The sequence below is a fragment of the Xenia sp. Carnegie-2017 genome, unplaced genomic scaffold, assembly GCF_021976095.1.
Source record: "Xenia sp. Carnegie-2017 unplaced genomic scaffold, XeniaSp_v1 HiC_scaffold_14, whole genome shotgun sequence".
In the NCBI taxonomy this organism is placed as follows: domain Eukaryota; kingdom Metazoa; phylum Cnidaria; class Anthozoa; order Malacalcyonacea; family Xeniidae; genus Xenia; species Xenia sp. Carnegie-2017.
This window is the reverse complement of record NW_025813447.1, coordinates 7,403,039-7,417,099: the sequence shown is the minus strand read 5'-3', so window position 1 is coordinate 7,417,099 and position 14,061 is coordinate 7,403,039. Positions and strand designations below refer to the sequence as shown.

Below are 14,061 nucleotides of genomic sequence, written 5' to 3'. Positions count from 1 at the left end.
AAATCATATGTTTGATTTTTTGATACAGTCAATGTTCTTTAGTGTTTTTCTTCCCTCTTTCAAATTTCCTTAAGACCTCTGCAGAATCTGATTGACACATTGTGGCTCATTATGGAGAGTGGACTTGAAGAATTGAGGATCTTGCAGACGTTGCTTTGATATTGACAACTACAAGAATTGTAAGGGGGGACTCGTTTGCGAAGGTAATTCATTGCAAACTCATTTATCAACAAATCTTTTTCATATCTCAATTGGGAGTATTTGGTAGCAAAACTGTTTTACAACCACCTCTCAATAATGTCAAGAAGTCTATTATGGAAGTATATTGATTCAGTTGCATACATGTTTTTTGTTTTCAGGCAGTCATGCTCTGTTTTAAGCTGTATTTTTTCAAAGACCCAACAGTCAGTATCACTGCAGCTGCGAGTGTTAGGCAAATTGTGTCTGCTGCTTTTGATAGAGTTGTATATGAAGACAGTTTGAACGAAGGTGATATATCATTACGTTTATTTTTCCAGCCCTCAACTGATAGACTGTTCTAAGCTTTGCAAGGTGAACGGTCGGTTTGTGAAAAAATGTTGAGCACTTTAAATTCAATATGTACCGAAGTCCGTTAATTTTGCCGAAATGATTCTCCGGCTACGCTGTTAAACTTTAAACGTTTGAAGCATAGGAAAGCATCATAAATTATGATAGGTTTCACTGCTACCCAATGTTTGAATTAACAGCCTTAACGTTAGCTACCCATGTGCGTTTATTTAAACTTCAATGGGAGATTTGAGATTACCAGTCTTTTAATTTCATAACATCTCCGTGAAGTTGCTCAATATGGGCAAATCTTCAAAGCAAAGAATGTTTAGAAAACTTCAGTTTCATTCATCTTTCAATAGAAAATAACTTGTAACGTGGATTAAGATGATTAACTTAAACTTCGGTTCGGTTGATATTTCGATAATTTAATGAGATATCTTCAAATCCTGGATAGTAACGATCCACGTTAGAAAAACTGGACTCAAATCATGTAATCAATTCGACTTACCCGAAGAAGAGGTCACACCAAAGATAGTAGTTATCGCTAAACAATCATTTAGTTTGTTTTTGAAGAGTTTTGTAATAAGTCGTACGTGCAGTAAGTACGCTTGAAATCTCCTTCTCTGTTGCAGATAATGAACCCGAAGTAATGCCGTCAAATAGTCCTCGACATAAGAATTGTCCTGTGAGCTTAAAACCGTTTGCACGAGATGCCTATCTCATATTCCAGGTAATTACGTTGTCTTTGAACGCAACTGAATTCTTACAAAGTTCTTCAAAGCAATTTATTGTTATGTTAACGTAGGAAGTTTATTTGATTATTGGTGGAAATGCAGAGAAACTTTTCGACATTTCGAAACAAACGGTCTTCTATTACAGTGCATTCTCCTTTGGAATTGTACTGATAATATTTCTTTGTTTAATTTAGTTGTCCATGAATTTTAATTTGATTAAGTTTATTGAATACCAGGCTTGTTTTGAACAAAAAAAAACACAAACAGCGATACGTTCATAATTTGCCTACAAGATAAAATAATATGTCGTTGTAGGATCTGTGTCAATTGACGAATGGCGAGCAACCATATTGGTTGGTTGCTGTTGACGGAATGATACGAACATTTGGTCTTGAATTACTTGAAAGTATTCTCAAGAGCTTTCCTAATGTATTTCTTAAGGTAAGGAATTCTAACAGATGGATTGTTGTACGTTATACACGTCTCTCATGAGGTCTGCAATATTTATGTTGAGTGCAAAGTTTGCATTCTATCTTTACATTAAAACGTTCTCATCATTATTAAAATGCATCCTGGCGATAAGACCAATTATTATTTTGTCTTCGTAGCATCCGGAATTCAGTTTTCTTCTCAAGGAAAGAGTTTGCCCTCTTGTCATCAAGTTATTTTCCCCGAGTATCAAATTCCGACAAGTTTCTGGTAATTCGGGCGATCCTCCTTTGGAAAAACCGGTGTTTCCTATTTCGATGCGATTGCTGCGAATCGTGTCAGTGTTGATTGAACAATTTTATACATTACTGGTGAGTTCATATTGCTAGTTGAATTATGTATAATTTGGCCAGGAGATATTATAATATGAGGTTTTGAACTGTTGTGATCGACTTTTCTGTAATGGTAGCGGTGTCCTCTACTGGAAGTTGAAATGTCAACTTCTCTTTATGTCAACTACGACGAGAGTGCGAGGTTTTTGAGAGAAATTTCGTTAATTTTAGGTGACGGAGTGTGAAATTTTTCTATCGCTTTTGGTGAAATTTCTGGACATCGACAAGCCATTTTGGCAACGTTCTTTGGCCTTGAAGTTCTTCACATTCTTTGCCTTCAGCCACAACTTCTTAGGTAAAGAGAGATTTTTTTTGGTTTTATGTAATATTAGAAACTTGAAGCTCTACATTGGACGGTTGGGTATTTTGTTATGGCTATGGCAATATCACTTTGCTGCAATCTCCTGATCACTTGAACTCCATATTTTTTTTTATTCTTCTTTGACAGGTCATTTTGTCAATACTACGACATGCAAGAACACTCGACTAAAGTCTTTCATGATCTCGTTAACTCATTGGCTAGTTTCATCCAATCGTTGTACTCCGCTGCCGGTCAGCAAGCATCCACTGGGAGCCCTCCCCATTCTCCCTCCTCTAATAATGCGTCATCTATTCAAAATGCCAACGCAAACTTGTCTGGAAATGGCAACCAGTCTGTCTCTGGTTTCCAGTATCATGGTGTATGGTTACCGCTGGTCAAATTACCTGCAGGCAAAGCAAAACCTGTGTAGTAAGTGTTATTAGAAATGGGAAAATTTGCAGATTAAAATGGCCCATTATTCATTTCACAGTTAATTTCGTCTTTCTATAAGACCGTTGACAGTTGCTAGCCGAACTGCTAGATATTTAGTCGTCGAAGTTACGCAAAATATGTAATTGTTTTACACCGGTAGACTATGTAAGATTTGGATAGAGTAATAATTAGTAAATAAAGAGTAATAATTCTGCTCATAGATTAATTTTTCCCCAAATAACATAAAGTCTTTAATTTCTCCAGCCTAGATCATCTCGACAGGGTCGACACTCCAAACGTAACAGAGGCTTACGCCATGACAGTCGCGTTTAGAACCCTTTTGGCTCTGGTGAACAGTATCAACGCTTTAGTAAAGTCGACTATGAAGACTCTGGACGCAGCGCCACAGGTTGAGGCTGGATCGAGCCAGCTGAGGAAGCAAAGACCCCTGATCAAACTGGAGTAGGTACAGAGGCTGTTGAGCATAACGAAACTACTGAAGGTCTCTGATTTTCTCGTTGAATTGTGACTGCGTGGGCGAGTTCAATGACGTTTTATGTTCACATTATAGGGAAACATTGAACGAAGTTTGGAAACAAATGCTAAACTCTTCTTGGTGTGGTTTACTAGCTGCGTTGTCTTTGTTATTGGAAGCAAGGTCTGTGTTCGTACTTTTTTATTCTAACACAGGTCGTCAAATTATATATTGTATTCAGCACGAATCAGGCCAGGGGGAGGTTGTTTTGAAATCGATTGTAGTTTTGAAAGAAGTTAGTCAGGCAGAGCTGAACGTCTGAATATTCACACCCCTCACCTTCACCATTGAGATTTGTGTTTAATGAAGCATATTTCAAATCTGGTATAAATCTCCCGATCGTGGTATAAGAGTAACAATATATCGAGTATTCCCTCTTCATTATTCAGCAACGACGAATCAGCGACTGAGGGGATCTTGAAATGCTATGAAATACTTGCAAATTGTTCTGGTTTACTGGGACTGACGTTTCCTCGAGACGCTTTCATCATGTCCTTGTGCAAAGCCTCGCTGCCATCCCAATGTTCTCTCTCTGTACTCAGTGTTCCCTCTTGGACCCGTCCGCCGACCCAAGGCTTGCGTTGTCCAAAGATTCAGAATCATCTGATAAGACTGGCACTTTTCACAATGGTTGCTGGAGTAGCTCCTGGGGCTCAAAATGGACCAGTAACGGTAAGTCGTGCATTCACGTGAAAGGCCACGTGCTAAGCACGTAGTTAGTAGAATTCATGCTGCGAAAATATCATTTTCTTGATCTGGAATAAACTGTTTGGATACTGTTTGACATCGTTAGATTTGATAAAATTCCTTTGAATCTATGTTGGAACTCGGGAAATCCTCTTTTCACATACCCCCTCTCTCTCCCAGTATTCATCAAGTTTTGATTTTAAAATTCAATTTTTTTGTGTTTTTTAAAAATACCTTCAAATATAGTGGAGCACAACATAATGCCAATTCACGTAGTTTTAAATTCCTTTATTATAGGCTCGCACCTTATTTAAACATCGCCTTATCTTTGTCTTTTATAAACCCCATAGCGTGCTTTTCGTTCTGAAGATCAACGCTTCTCGCGGGAACAGCTAGTCGACTAGTTTATGAGACAAGTGCTCTTTCTAAATAATGGTTGCAAACGTTGAGGATTTTGGATGAATCAAAATAATTTCAGCAACTAATTGTGGGATACAATTACATTTCAAATTTCTTTAAAAGCTATGTCATGGGAAAACTTTCATTTGGACATACATTGATGATCCAGTAGTGTTGTAATAAAGGATTTTTCAATTGAAAATTGACTGCTCGAAATTGTTGTGACTGACGCAGTGACGCCGAATTTTCCACTTAGTCCTGTTTTTAAATTCACGTTATCTTCGAGAGAAAAATTTCTTTATAAAACTCCTCGTTATATCTTTTATTTTAAATGCATTCAGCTCATGTAAAGTTTGACATTCGAAACGGGCTCGTAGATTAGTTTAATTTGCAATGAAAACGCCAGTATAAATCGAGACGTTCCAACGATGCCTTTTGTTTCAGTTGTCGTCGAAAAATATCATGTGCATGCGGGCAATCTTGAATCTGGCCCATTGTCATGGTGGAATCTTGGGGACATCGTGGTGCCACCCTGAAGGTAGCGTTCTGTACTTCTGTTTAGACGCGATGTGCTTTTCTCGTGTTTATTTGGTTCATTGTTTTTCAGCATCTGACGTGGATGCTTGGCCTAATTCCAGCTGAAAATGGCAGTTTGAAGTCCGGACCAATTAACGAAATTCCAAATTTGGTACGTGGCCATTTTTCGCAGTATGATTGGTTAGGGATATTGTCAATATAATTCCCACCAGCCAATTACATTATTTCTCACCAGTCGATCATAACTCATTGTTTCTCATCAGCCCATCATTTTGCTGTCACTGTTAAATCACAGTGCTCGTTGCACTTTATCAGGCCATTTCATTACTCTTTTCTCCGTTTTTATTTTTTAAACGTTTCGTATTCGTGTGCTTAAAGGTTGTCAGCTCCTCATTGAAGAATGAAGTACCTGTCCTCTCTGCTATGCTCTCGAGATTGTTTGAAAGTTCGCGGTAAAAGAAATATGATTGTTTGAACTTCGTGTATTTATAAATCTACTTTGTTTTCTCCCTTTTTGTGTATGATTTCCCCCTGTATTAGTGTTGTGCGATTTTTTTCGTGTTCATTTTATTTTCCGAATGTTCTTATGACTTTCTATGCGTGTGCGTGATTTTCTACTATCTAAGTGTTGTGTGATTGTGCACATGTTGATTTGGTTTTCTAAATATTCTCGTGACTTTCCACTTGTTTAGGTCATTTTCTACACGAATAGGTGGCTTTCTGCATGGGTTTTGTAAATATTATTTTAAGTTTTACCATGGTTTTGTAAATGTTTATTGAACTTCTACATGTTTTTTTGTGCCTTGCAAACTTCACAAAATCTTTGCTGAATTCTTTGGAAGTTTCTTTACTTCTCCGTGAGTGAACACAGAAAAATTGCGTAGCGGGACCAATAAACTGTCCAATTACACCAGTTATTGTGAAATTATGCATACATACCTGTGTAAAATTTTTTATATTTTCACTTATTTTTTCATGTGTTTTTAACATTTGATATGATTTTCTACACTTCCGTGATTCTTTATATGTTTCTGTGACTTATATACGAAAATTTTCATATTTATACATTATTTTTATAGTTTTTTGGACGATGTAGCGGTGCATCATTTGATAGACGCTTTGTGTCGTCTTATGAATGAGTCAGCAGAGCAAGCGGAGACGAACAAGGTTGGAACTGTGGGTTTACTTACCTGTTTGCCTTATTATCTTAACGATGTGTACCATTATATCCCTCTAGGATCCTTCCTTGTTCCCCATCGCCAAATTGCTAGAGACGGGTCTGCACAATCTTCACAGAATTCCTGTACTATGGAAGCCATTGGCAGCTCACTTGCTGGAGGTACTTTGAATTGTTGGAAAATTCTTTTCATTTCTTGCTTTAGTTTTGCCATCCAGTTCTTCATACATTCGTTATATATAGATTTGTCAAAGTCGTCACGGGCGCATGCGCGTGTACAGTGCCGAGGCTGTCACGTTGCTGATCTGCGAGGCATTGAATTTCGATCACAAGCCTCCTTTGGTCGCCAACGCGGTAAGTCAACACTTGATAAATTTATATCTTCTCTGTCTGACTGTCTTTGCGTTATGGTTAAATTTAACCTCTCTTGAAGAGTGTTCTCAGAGACAAACTGACCAATGTCTGAAATTTGGCTGAGCGTTTCTAAAACTAGGGTGCACATGTTACTGTATCTGGCAGTATTCGAAATTCGGTATATATTCAACGAATCTAATCAGGCATAAGATTGTGCGTTTCTTCCGCCAATTCCGAAAACACGAGAAGCTTTATTGCCCGCCATTTTGAGGAATTAAAAACAACAAGGCGGCCGGCTGGTAATCATTCTGTTAATGCGGAATAATGTCTTAATTGCTTTTAAAGTCTCTTAATACGCTTCACATAAAGATGTGAAAAAGACATAAAGATATTAATGAGAAAAAAAACTTACAATCTTTCCTACCTAGTTTGCTAGTGTTGAATTTTTGTCAGTTATTAGCTACTAGTAATTGTATGTATAACTCACAATTCGATAAATACTATCCGATATGATCAAGTCAGCAACTTTGTCAGGTTTCGAATCCGAAACCTGACAAATTAACTACGTCTCTACCATTGCCTTTACCTAAATCTTTTTATCTTTACGGAATAAAAATGAGCATTTGCATTGAAGCCCACGTTCAAAGTATGAACGTAATTCTGTTTTTTTTTGCTCACATTTCATTTACAAAGATCTAAGATTTTTATTTCCTTTTGTTTCAGTCTCTTCAATCGACAATTCTGTCACCGTTGCGTGATATGTCGCGTAATGTCAATGCCGATGTACGCAATCAGCAACTGGAATGCGTTTTCAAGGTATATGTAAATATTTTACTTCGTGTTATTATTCCGATTTTTTGGATTGCTTGAAACTGTTTTTTCTTTAGATTCTTCAATCAAATGGTCCTAATTTGGGAGAAGGGTGGCCTGTGATCGTTGAGGTTATCGGAGCTGCTACAAATCAGAAAAGGTAAGCCATTTACTTATTCTCACCTTTAAATTAACGTTAATTTTGTGGTACTTAGCACCGTTTGTGAAGCATTTAAGAAAATTTGTTTTTCAGCTCGGGAATAATTCAACATGGATTTCAAAGTCTGAATCTGATCGTTACCGATTACCTTCCCATGATTCATTATTCCAATTTGAAATTGGTGATCGATGTCGTCAGCAAGTTTGGCCTTCAACCACAAGAGTTGAACATAAGCCTCACAGCCGTTGGATTATTGGTAAGGAAGGAGGATGTATGAAAACTGCTAATGTGTATAAGTCTAACATTGATGGTTGTACATCTCACTTTCATTGTCGATCTTATCGCTGTAAAGATGATATCTCGCTTTTTTTTGTTTAATATTCCATGCACTTTGTTGTTTAACATTTCCTAAATTGGCTTGTTAGCGACATCGTTTGTTACATGCCATGATCTTTCTTAAATTTTTTAGTGGAACATCTCTGATTTTTTGAATCAAAACCGCGTCACCATTGAAGAAGCTCTTAAGCAACATGAGGCGCAGACTCAGGGCGAGACTCCCAGAGAAGAGCCCGCGTTATCTCCCTCCGACAGGCTATGGATGGCTTTATATTCCAAAATGGGCGAACTTTGTGTCGATCCTAGGCCCGCGATTCGCAAAAGTGCTGGTCAGACGTTGTTCTCCACAATAAGTGCTCATGGCTCACTGTTAGAAAAACAAACATGGTACACCGTGTTGTGGCAGGTGAGAAATTTATTTCTCCGTCCCCCTCTCCCGCGTGTGATCTTTGATCATATGACCGAAACCCATAAAATAACAGTATATAAATTATAACCGACACTTGTGCTCTGTACAATACAAAGCTTGTGATGTATACGACATGTTTATATGAAAATATCGCCTGTTTAATTTGCAAAGTTTCTGTAACGTGAACTATTGTCTTAAGACGTTTAAAATAAACGGCAAGATTTTCAAGTCGAACAGGTTTCGACATACGTTATGCAATCTTCAGTACGAAGTGAATAGGAAGTTGACAGTCCATTTCGCACTGAAAATGGCATAAAGTATGCCGAAACATGTTCATAAAATTTTGTCGTTTATTTTAAATGTCTCGACTTTGGTGCTACTACGAAATTATGGAAACTATAATGTCCATAAAGTTCCAGTGAAAGCGTATCAAGCAATTCAGCGATCGGATTTGTCAATCAAGCTTTCAATAAACATTTTTTGAAATTTACAATGTAGGCGAAGGTAGTTATTGCTGTTTGGAATTGATTTTTTTACAAACGTTTTCTTTTATCGATTGTGATGTAAGAATAAAAAGCCAGTCGTTTTTGAAGGTAATTTGGTTTGTCGGTTATAAAAAAAAGCCGGACTAACTGATCACTCAATCTGGTTAATCGAATAACCGCCTCAGCCTAGTGTTAACTGCTATTTGAGGACTGGATTTGATAAAAAAAATTTCCAATATAATTCGGGCTTTTTTAGGTTTTATTTCCCCTTTTGGAACGCGTCAAAACGATGTCGAGCAGTGCTGCTTCAGTCCCACCGCCTAGCGACACTGCAAACCAAGGAAAGATTCTCATGCATCATTCACGTGATACGGCGGAGAAACAATGGGACGAGACACGTGTACTCCCTCAATGGCGTTGCCCGCGTCTTCAACACTCGCAGGCAGCTTCTTGCGTCTCTTGACGAGTTCCCAAGGGCTTGGGCACTACTTTGGAATTTGTCGAAGCCTCTGCTTTAAGTAAATCCGCTGAAGTATCGCTGGCGGCGTTGAAGAGCTTCTTGGACATCGTGCAGGATCCCACGCCTGATGACGAGGTGAAAACCCGAGGCTGTTTATAACACTGAAAGTGGCAATTTTGTCAGTAAAGGTAAATCAAAGTTAAAGTGAAGCCGAAATTTTGCAAGGCAAGCGAAGATGTTAATCTATGGGTGAACGCTTGGAGAGTCTGGCATAGTATTGGCTTCATATCCACTTCCAGTTCGCATACGTTAAGGGAAAAGAAGGATTCCAATGGGCAAGTGGTGAAATACCGTGTTTATCCTACTCAGCCCTTCCTCTCCGCTTTGATAGACGTGTTCCCGTATTTGTTTCCGCGTATTTATTCGCGTTTCGGCCTTGCAGACTTGCAAAAGTTGTCGCACGTTTTGGTTAGCTCTCTTAGAATGCCTGTGCATGTAGATGCAGCACCGTTTCTCACTACCTTACACGAGTCTGCTCTTACACCCCTGCAACTTTCCATTTCGAATGCGCTGGACATGCTCCGGGAACCGATTCCGGACCGTGGCTCAGTTCTGGACAATAGCTCTCAACCAATGTATCCAACAGTTTTTTCAACGCTGTTGCAAGTGGTGAATTTCGCTTGCAAGCCCCCGGCATTGGAGGATATTGAAGAGGATGAAAGAAAGAATTGGGTCGTCATAACTTTGGTACCGTTTGCTGAGAGTTGTGTTGAACGTGTGGTGGACTTGTACCGAGAGTGCGCCGATAATGATAATGTGATCCAAGATCACGTGATTTATAGCATTGTTAAGGTGAGTCGGTTAGTGTTTTAGGACTGCAACATGCGGATCCTTTGAGGCACTCGTCAGTCACCGACTTGTTGTTATCAATTTATAGTCGTTACATGAGCCATTGAAGTTGAAGTATCAGTGTGGACGTCAATCTACGTGGAAGCTTGCTATCAATTCTCTCATCACGATATTGCAACTCGCGTTACCTGTTGCTTATAAGGATACTCGTACAGGTTTAACGCTTTGATATTTCGTCACGTTTCCCCCTTGACCGTATTCCACTCACGATTCGAGTTGTTTTCTTTGTTAACCTGCGTGTACTGTGGGAAATAACATGTGTGATTTTGTTCCTTGAAAAGAACAAAAATAACGAAGTCAAGTTCTTCTTTTCAGAGCTATTTCATTCAATGTGGGAAGAAATCGCCTCTACGTTTGAGGATTTTTTGTTTGCCATTAGGTTTGTATTCACCTACATGTTTCTTTTCTTATCCAGTTTTTTTTTTAAGAGTAGCCCCATTGGGAAAATTTTATTTAATGATAAAAATGGTACAACTTTTATAACTACAGCATACAAATATAAAAAATGTTAACTAAAATGAATTGTTTAAAATATCCATGATAATTTTCAAATTACTAGCTTCAAAATAAAAAAAAGTGACAGTCAGGTGTAAAGACAACTTTCCCAATAAGCTAGGTCAATATTTAAAGTGTGTTCGCTTGTTGAGGCAGATCGACTTCCTCGTATCGCAGTAATTGCTGACCTAATCAGTGCGAAAGACAGTTTACAACGCATCTTACAACGCATTTTCTTATCCAGTAGTTTGTATATATTATTTAATTTTATTGTCCAACTCTTCCATTTCAGTAATCCACCTGATACACAGACTTTAGACGATCACTTGAGCGACGAACAGCTCGACTTAAAGGTTTGTCTCTGGACATTTTGCCAGATTTTGTGGACTTAGTTCTAATGAGTCGATGTAAATAATTTCAATGGAGATGTTGTCTATAGAGATGTTGTCATTTAATATGCTGTCAATAGAGATGTTGTTAATGAGGATGTTGTCAATTGGTGGCTTGCAACCCCTGGGAGTAAGAGAACAATGGAATGCTCGCCATGTTGGATAAAATTTACATTGTACTAAGGAAAAGCTTTTGTTAAAATCATCCAACATGGGGACTATGACGTAGCTTGCAACCCATTAATAGAGATGTTATCAATAGAGATATTATCAATAGAGGTGTTATCAATAGAGATGTTGTCAATAGAGATGTTGTTAATGAGGATGTTGTCAATAAGCATGTTGTCAATAGTGATGTCCTCAATATAGATTTTATAGAGATGTTGTCAATAGAGATGTTGTCAATAGAGATGTTGTCAATAGAAATGTTGTCAATAGAGATTTTGTCAATTGAGATGTTGTCAATAGAGATGTTGTCAATAGAGATGTTGTCAATAGAGATGTTGTCAATACATATGTTGCAATGAACATGTTGTCAATTGAGATATTGGTCAATAAAAATGTTGTCAATAGAGATGATGTCAACAAAACGTTGCCAACATAGATATATATTCCGCGATTTCGTTCTCAGTACCCGGGTTTTTAATTTCTCTGTTTTCAGATACTTCGCATTATACGCGACGATATCCTGCCGCATTCTGATATTCTTCCACGCGATTTCTTGTCGAGAGTAATGACGCTACTGAATAAAGGCTCCATTCATTCTGCTACAAACTCTACTCTTGAAGGTTTGCTCGCAAGTTTTCAACATTCTAAATACACAAAATTTAACTGAAAGATCTTCATGGGAGCCATTGCATTTCGACCCAGCAATTTGGGATGGACATTAGGAAGGATTGCATTGTGATGCCGTCAAAGATATTTAACTGCGAGAGCAGTGTGGAATGCACACAGTGAAAATCATTTTTTGAAACGGTCCCCAATCTTAGGATGTTCAAACTGTTCATATATTTGTATCTGCTAGTGTATTTTTTATTTCGTGTATTATTTTTTTTCCATTTCAGGTCTTGATGGTAGTAAATTCCCGCTTCGTGAAGAGTTTGCGAAAACATGTTTTGAAATTCTTTTGGAGTTTTCATTCTCTCATGGCAATGCAAAGGGAATTCAGAAAGGTAAATCGCTAACGGTACAATTTTCGTAAGGGATGGGTCATAGAAGTGAATATAACTGGAATGCTACTTCAAACCTTGAAGGTAGCAATTGAACTAGTCCAATCTTTCCACGCCCAGTCCAAAGAAGGTTTATTTACGACAGTGAGCCAAAGTTCGTGACTTGACCTCGCTTGTGCAAGTACAGGCATGTTTATATGAACGAGTTATTAATGTAAAATGTAATGAACATTACACAACTCAGCATGGCTCGTTCATCTGATATATTTACACAATTCTTCGCCCAAATTCCCCACTTCCACTAATTCATAGATGCTTTTGCGACTTGAAAAGATTAATTTCCTTAGTTTAACTTTTAGTTCAATGCGAACATTATCGTATTTTTGTGTTCCTTGTTTAGAGGGAAAGGTCTCACAATTAGCCATTGACTCGCTTCTCGGACGCTGTAAGGATGTTCTTTCCAAATACTCGGAAGATGATAAACTTGGCGGAAAATGTCCCTTACCAAGGTTCGTTTGTTTGTATGATTAACTCAAAGATGGATTTATGGAAGTGGTGCGGAGTCGTGCCCACATCGCTACAAAATACTAATGTGCCAAACAACTAAGCAAAAACAATTGTGATCACGACTGGTGTTTAATGAACCCCAGTTCCGAAACTCTTCCGATCATAATGAAAGTTCACAGACCTTGACAAATAAATCTGACTTGCTAGAGTAAGAATTAACAATCTGAATCTAATACAAACTAAATCACCCCTTCTACGAAACCATCATGGCTCCATTCCTGGTTTAGCCAAATGTTTATATGTCTCGTTGTGTATTTACGTCCATCGTGCATGTGCTCATAACTATCCTCATATGCTCATCGATCCTCGCAAATTTATGTCCTTTATGTGTATATATGTCGTGCATGTGTCACATTCATTCCCTATCCTATGTATTTTATTTGCATCCCGATGTTTCATTGTTTATCCCTTTTATTTTTATTTGCATCCCAATGTGTTAATGTCTATCTCCTGCAGTTTTCTTTGTATCCTATTTGAAAACGTCTATCCCCCTACTTAGGTTTGCATCTCCATGTGTTAATGCCTATCTCCTGTTTTTTATTTGCATCCTTATATGTTCTTGTCCAATCCCATATATTCATCAAATGACCAACTTACTGTAGCAACATGGATGTTCAGTCGTTCTTTTTATAATTTACAAACCAAATTTATTTATAATTTACAAATCTATTTATAATTCTCGTCATCCTTAGTGAAAGGTCTTTTTGCTTCCATTTTTCCTTTCATTCAGAACACGTATGGCTGAGGTTACATTTGTGATAAAGGCGATGGCAACTTTAGTGTTGTCATTGAAAAAATTCAAAATCGCCTTCAACTAATTGCAAAGGTAAGATTGTTCTATCTATTGCAGCCGACGATAAATATTTCCAAGTTACATACGTCTTAAATTATTATTCCAAACTGCAATTTTCAGTTGATCCAAGACTGTGGTCTCAGGTGGTCGACATCTATCCGTGCGTCGAATGTATTACGTGCAGCTCCGATGATGTACGCGAGGCGTTGAAGCTAACGTTATTCGAATTTCAGGATCTCCTGTTGCATGACTACGACAATGCAATCAATAATCAATAATCATCATCAGAGAAAGGCCATTTTGTTCCTTTCCCATTAAAAAACGAGAAATGTCGGTAAAAATAAAAAGCCCAGCTTAGGTAAACCTTTTCACGTGATTTTAAGGTTGCTGTTTCATGTTACGTGCGTTCACTACGCTATTTATTGACCGCTGACCGTAAACTGAGCCAAACATCAATACACGCATGCTCGTAACATGGATTTGTAGCCATCTTTAATAGCAATTCATTTTGTAGAAATGACAAAATTTAAATTATTGGGGAAACTCCTCGCTTGTAATTTCATTTCATTGT

The 14,061-nt window shown here is 37.9% G+C and overlaps 1 pseudogene; it reads left to right on the top strand.

The window, feature by feature from the left end:
- The first annotated feature begins 166 nt into the window (after positions 1–166).
- On the top strand, positions 167–13,853 carry LOC124435176 (annotated as a pseudogene).
- Positions 13,854–14,061: the final 208 nt, after the last annotated feature.